The 7,343-nt window shown below is 37.8% G+C and overlaps 1 pseudogene; it reads right to left on the bottom strand.

The window, feature by feature from the left end:
* Positions 1 to 3,181: 3,181 nt before the first annotated feature.
* The window catches only part of LOC139439098 (myotubularin-related protein 10-like), a 303,254-nt pseudogene continuing 299,092 nt past the window's right edge, over positions 3,182 to 7,343 (bottom strand).

Below are 7,343 nucleotides of genomic sequence, written 5' to 3'. Positions count from 1 at the left end.
ATGGTATTTAGTTCATATTAGTGAGACCATACAATATTTGCCCTTTAGTGTTAGCTTATTTAATGCATCATAGTGTCCTCAATGTTCATTCATGTTATCATGTACATCCCTACTTCTTTTCTTCTTACAGCTGAATAGTATTCCATCATATATATATGCTGCATTTTGTTTATTCATTGCTTGATGGACATGCGGGTTGTGAATAATGCCACTGTGAACATCAGTGTGCAAATGTCTGCTCACATCCTTGTTTCCACTTCTTCTGAGTATATGCCTAGTAGTGTGACTGCTGGCCAATATGGCAGATCTATATTTAGCTTCCTGAGGAACCTCCAATATGTCTTGCATTGAGGCTGTACCATCTTACCTTCCCACCAATAATGAAGGAGTGTTCCTATTTCTCTACATCGTCTCCATCACTTGTAGCTTTCAGTTTTTAAAATAATGGTCATTCTGTAAGGTGTGAAATGATATCTCCTTGTAGTTTGGGCCTGCATTTCCCTAATAGTGGTGTTGAGCATCTTTTTATGTGCTTTATTGCACTTTGTATTTCCCCTTTGGAAAAAATAAATATCCACTCAAGTCTTTTGACCATTTTTAAATTGGGCTGCTTGTCTTTTTACTGTTGAGTTGTATGATCTATTTGTATAACATGGAAACCAAAACCTTATTGGATACGTGGTTTCCAAAAATTTTCTTCCATGAAGTAGGCTGCCTTATCACCCTCTTAATAAAGTCATTTGAAGCACAAAAGTGTTACTTTTGAGGAGGTCCCATTTAACTATTTTTTTTATTTCATTGCTCATGCTTTAGGTATAAGGTTTAAGAAACCACAAGACCTTGAAGAGGTTTCCCTACATTTTCTCCTAGGAGTTTTATGGTTTTGGTTTTTATATTTAGTTCCTCAATTCAATTTTGAGTTAATTTTTATGAAGTGTGAGATAGGGGTCATCTTTCATGAGGTACATATATTAAATTATAATTTTACAGGTATCACCAAGGAAGGTTGGGTCACAGGGCAAGCAAACTGCACTGTCTGAAAAATCACTCAGTCTGGTGATTTTTAAACATGGCTTGACAATGTGATTAATCACTTAAAAATTGAGGGAGTCTGAGCTCTTTCATGGATGGTGAGATGTTCCCCATTCAAGGTGTATTTGGGACTCCTGACAATTGTTTAGGATGCAGGGGTGAGTGATCTCCAACAGTGCACTCGGGCTGGGAAACTGTTGTCTGAGGTGATGTCATCTGTATCAGTGAGCTCCTAGGCTGGGATGATGTCATATGGGATGTGGGAGAGGGATATCCTTCCCAGATGAAGATGAACTTGGGTTGATGAGGGTCAAGGTTTTTTAGATATATGACATTAAAATGTGGCTGAGCTGCTTGTAACATTTTTCCCTATGTACATTTTATTTAGAAGTCAGAATCTCCTTCATATTCATCACTGTTGAACAGCAAGGCCATTCACCTTCCTGCTCATCCTACTTTAACTCAAGTCATAATCAGTTTTAGGCACAAAAGTTAGTTTTCTCTCAAAATCAAGTTTTAACTATTTGATATTTAGAATGTATTGAATATGTTTCATTCTTTGTTATTACAAATGAATAGCGGTGGGGTTGAATGGGACCTCATATTTTTTGAATGTAATTTTTAAAAATAAATAAATAATAAAAAATGAATATCCTTTCCTTAAAAAAGGTAGACATTTTTTATTTTAAAATTCATTTTCATGAGATACCTACAGTAAGATATTGTATATCTTTAAGTTCAAACTACAAAATCCAAAGTCATCAGCTATCTGGTAGCATTTCACCATGACGAGTTTTATTTACAGACCATGGGGAGTGGAGTGCTGAACTCTCTTTGATGCAGGGTACACAGCCACTCACAACTTCTTCACCATAATGTCCTTTTTACTGACAGAGCTGCCAAGGATCTTTACAATGGACAGAACTTAAGGCTGCTATAGTTGTTTTTCATATTATGAATGATAAATTGTGGCTCAATAATCGTAATATAAAAACTGACCAGCAAAAATAAAAAATGTGTTTTACATCATTTGATTATCATACAAGAATAGACACTTCTATTTTTAACAGTATTAATAGTATCTAATTAAAATATGTAAATTAATAAACTTATTAATGGAGTTGAAATAAGTGTGTGAGTGAAACAGCTTAATGATTCTGATTCCTTAGTCTTAATAATCTTGTCTGAGAGAAGAGGGAATTCTATGCAGGTGATCTGTCTTGTGGCCTCCATTATTTCCAAGGCAAAGAGCCAAGGGCAGTTTACCGGAGTATTAATATTGACCTATTCTTAGGTCATCCCAAATGCCTCCAAGGAAGTCCTATATTTGTGGGGAAGGTGTTCCCAGAGCAGCCGGTCCTCTCAGCTAGAGAGGCAGGTCTCATGAGTCCCTATAATCCCATCCATAGGCCATTTGGGTTTTCAGTGACTTTCAGAAGGAAGGAAATGTGTTTTGGGGGATCTCCAGCTATTGGAATGATATTAGTATCTATAGCAAATGCTTTAAAGTTACAGTGCATATCATTTAAAAATTAGTCCTATGAAGTAAAAGCAAACTCATGATTTTAAATAGGGATCTAAAGATCCCAAACAAGGTGATCTAAATTAATAAAGTACAGCCTTGAAACACTGAATCTGCATCAGTTGAATCCCACTAGAGAGAACAAAGTAATCAGAAAAACAGGAAAACATACTAGGTTTGTAGGGGAGGGTTAGCAGTTGTTTCTGGAAAAATCCTAAACACTAACTTGCTCATTTTCTTGCTATCTGCTTCTCTGGGTTGCTGACCTGACTAAGGATCAGGTAACTGTTAGTAGGTGGTAGGAAAAATGATGCAGACAAATAAATGCAGCAACAAAGTCTGATTATCTCCACCACAGTTATAATAAGAGGATGTTTGTCTGCAAATCACCTAAAAATGAAGGAGACCTATAATGACAGAAATACATAAAAACCAAGTGTATGTTTTTTCCTTCACATTTAAAAAAACATGAAGGAAATATGACTCAACAGGTTTTTAAGTAGTGCAAATTTCAACTATTATTCTTACATATAAAATTATTAAAGCTTCAAATACCTAAGTTAGTAATTTCAATTCAGAGGACAAAAATTTACAGCCTCTCTTTAAATGTTCAGAAAAAAACTACATTTAGTCCTTATTTGCTAGTGTGTCAGTAGATAATCATACTTTGGCCCCTCTTAAAAATTTGCTAACTGCATTCCTAGAATGCTTCTTCAGCACAGATTCTCTGTAGGAGAAAATGGAAATAAAAAGGAGAGATACTCTAGTGTTCCCTGAGGCCTCCTGTTGGCTTCTGGCTCAGAAGCACATCCTCCTCTGCTCCAGCTCTGCACAGCAGGCTTGCAAAGGGCCCCTCCTGTGCTGCTGGAATGTCCAGGTCAACCTCTTCAGCCAGGAGGGAGAGCCTGTGGAAGACAGTGATGAAGATACTGCCACTGATCTGCGCCTTGGGATTCCAGCTGAAGTAGCAATCCAGTTCTACATGTGCAACAGAGAGCCATGGCAGAACACCATGAAGGTAGACCAGCTTGGAAAACCATTTCCTAAAATACTGCTCCAAGCTGCCATCATGGCTGTCCATATGCTGAAGAGGGTCTGGTTTCAGTTTTTAAATAATACATAAATTAAAATAATGTACTACTATTATAAAAGACAATTTAATACTTTAAAGTAAAATTGATTTTAAAATAATATTCATTGGATCTGATTTTTTTTAGCATTTCTAAAAATGTATTTTTTGGAAGATTTTTCTTCTGCAACTTATCAATTTGTTTTATTACACTAATTAATTTTCTTGTGTTGAGCCACCCTCACATACCTGGGGTAAAACCTAGTTGATCATGCTTTATAATTCTTTTAAAGTGCTTTTGGATTCAGTTGGCAAGTATTTTGTTGAGGAGTTTTTTCATCTATATTCATTAGAGATATTTGTTTGTAATATTCTTTTTTCATAGTATCTTTATCTGGCTTTGATATTAGCATGATATTGGCTTCATAGAAATAGTTTGGTAGTGTTCTTTCCTCATCAATTTTTTGGAAGAGCTTGAGCAAGATTGGTATAAGATCGTCTTTGAATAATTGGTAGAATTTACTGTGATGCCATCTTGACCTGGGCATTTTATCTTTGGGAGGTTTTTGATAACTGTTTCAGTCTCTTCACTGGTGATTGGTTTGAAGTCTTCTATGTCTTCTAGGATTATTTTAGGTGGTTAATGTGTTTCTAGGAATTGGTCCATCTCTTCTACATTTTCTTTCATTTTTTTTTTTTGGCATACAGTTGTTCATAGAAACCTCTTATGATCACTCATTTCTGTGGGATCAGTGATAATGACCACCTTCTCATTTGTAATTTTATTTATTTGCATCTCTATGCTCACCCTATGTTTTCTTTATATCTTTTAACTCTTAGTCATATTTTCTTTCAATTCTTTGAATTGATTTAGGAGAGTTATGTGATTATCATTGATCAATTTTTTAAAATGCTGTATCTCTGAGGGATATTTGGTTGTTCCTTTGACTGAGCCATCTCTTCCTGTTTCCTAATATGGCTTATTTTTTGCTCATATCTAGGCATCTGAATATGTTGGTAAATTTAATCTGATGGCCAGTTTCTCTCTCACCTTTTTTTACAACTCTTTTATTATATTTGGTTCAAATAATTCTAAGTCTTGAAAATTGCCCAGTTTAGATTATCAAAATTGTTTCAGGGACTCATTAATGGGCTGCAGACTTTCTCCCAGGAGTTAGGGTATGGCGAGAACCCAAAGCAGTTTTGTCCATGCAATTTCCATACCTGCCTGTAGATGGCACTCATCAGTGCACTGTTCCATTGAGGTGTTCCTTTCGAGCTCAGAAATAAGGGAGATTCTTTTTCTGATCTCTTTAAATGGTTGCAGCTTCCCAGTAGGTGATAGCTGGCCATGAGCTACACCTTGTGTATCAGACACTGAAATGCAATAATTGTCCTAATATAGCAATCCAGCATCACTTGAATAAGAGAAACTTATTTCTCATCCTCTTGTAGGATTGCAGCGATATTTTTTCTTTCCAGCATATACACAAGTTCTACCAAATGTTTAAGGAATGCCCTTACATATTCTAACTACCTAGTACTTTCCAATGTAGATAACCAATTCTGCTAAGTTTCTTCAAAAGGCACATTAACATATAGTTGCTTAAGCTTTACAAATGCCATCTGTATTTCTTGGATATTAAACAAGGTCTTATTCAAATCCAATTCTTAAACATCACTGCTTCATGGGTGATATCTAGTTACTGCCTTACAGATTCTTTGATCAAATTCCACTGCTGCAACACATATTTTATGAAGGCCATTCTCACCAAAGCACTACCATTAGGGTGGCTCCAGTGCAAGGGTGGCACCCTTCTTCCAACAGATAATGGGAAAAGAACTTTAGGTCTCAGTTGACTAGAGAACTTGACAGTACAAAGTATTTTGGAAGGCAAGTTGATATCATGTAGCACTCATTAATGGAACAAACTCTACACCCAGAAACACCTATCCTCTGGATTTCTCTGTCCCAATTTGAGTAAGTTTCAAACAGGAATTTTTTTTTTGGTTGTTGCTATCATCAGCTCCACCACCTCCTCCTCCACTTCTTGAGGGAAGTCCATTTATTTTTGGCTGAACTGTAGTATTTCTTCCCAACATACTCAAATTCAGAGTAGCTGCAGGTCTGTTGGCTGGGAATAATGAACTATTGCAAGGTATACCTTTTTGGCAGTTTTGGGACATGATTGATTGAAGCAAAGTCTGACAATCCTGAAATCTTTACAACAAATAATTAACTGCTGGATTAAATTTCAGTTTCTGCTTGGAGCCTAGGATATTCTGCTTCTTTTTGTGCTCATTTACAGTGACAACTTGCTCAGTACATGTCAAAGGAAAATCATGTTCACCAAGAAGAATATTTTTAAATGGAATTTCTGTAATGACATTGTCTCACTTGGAATAAAGGAAAAATTTTAAACTTTATTTAAATGAAATTTATCATTCATAAATGAACATCCATGAACAATAAGTGTATAGTAAAAGTTGTGACCTTACAAAACAAGTATTGATATCATCATACAGGACTCCCATACATTACCCCACCAACAACACCTTGTATTGTCATGAAACAATTGTTAAAAACTATGAAAGAGGAGGTGGGGCAAGATGGTGTCTCAGTGAGTGCACCTTATAGTCTCTCCTGCAAAGAAGCGGCTGGGCAGCATTGGAAATTCTTCAGGACCAGGCTGTTTTGGGATTTTGCAGGGCAGGAGGTGTCTGGACATATATTTGGTGGGACGGTGACAGAGAAGATTCATGTAAAAGATAGAATTGAGGCTCTCTTTCATGGAGATAGGGGCTGCATGCAGGACGCTCCCCCCTGGGGCAGGCGACATGGCAGCGGCGATTCCTGGAGGCTCTGTGGTGCTGGGGAATTCATAAGCCCTGAATGGGCTATTCAGGGGCTTGCAGGGTAGGAGGTCTTTGGAAACCGATTTGGTGAGACAGGGATGGAGTTTTTTGTGAGGCATGGAATTTTGGGTTTCTGACACGGAGATCAGTGCTTCTGGCTAGAGCCCCGCCCCCTAGACCTGGCTGCCGATCTGCAGTGGTCCTTAAATCTGTCACAATAAAGAGGCATAACCAGCAGGCTGTTTTGGGGGCTTGCAGGGTGGGAGGTGTCCTGAAGTTGAACTGGTGAGACAGTGACTTAAGAGACTCTTGTGAGAGGGGGAATTCTGGGTTTCTGACACAGAGGTCAGAGTTTGCAGATGTGACCCCCCCCCATAGGCCTGGCCCCCAGCTGTGGGGATCCCTGAAGGCTGTGTTGCACTGCAGTACTCCCAGGCGCCCTGTTAACTGGATTTGAGGTTGCGAGGTCTGTGTCCCCTAAACCCTGGTGGCCCACACCCCAGAGACTCACACCTCTTGAGTCTGCAATATCACAGACTTCCCAACCCTGAATCCACCATGCCCTGAAATCCATCTGAGATCCTTGATTGTCCTAGCCCTCGACGTTTGCATTTTTTCCCCCTTTTTTTCCTCTTTCCTTTTTCTCTTTCTTTTTTTTCTCTCTTATTGTCCTGGTTGCTAATATTGCCTTATATCCTAGTCTTTTCTCCCATTGTATCACCCAAGGTCTTTTTTCATTTATTTAGGGTTTTTTTTTCTCTCTCTTTCTTCTTTTCTTTTTCTTGCTTGTTTCCCTCCCTTTTCTTTGCCCACCCCCCCTTTTTTCTTCTTCTCTTTTTTTTTCTTTTTGCTCTTTTTCTTCTT

This window comes from Dasypus novemcinctus, chromosome 6 (genome assembly GCF_030445035.2).
Source record: "Dasypus novemcinctus isolate mDasNov1 chromosome 6, mDasNov1.1.hap2, whole genome shotgun sequence".
In the NCBI taxonomy this organism is placed as follows: domain Eukaryota; kingdom Metazoa; phylum Chordata; class Mammalia; order Cingulata; family Dasypodidae; genus Dasypus; species Dasypus novemcinctus.
This window is presented reverse-complemented; position numbering and strand designations above follow the sequence as displayed.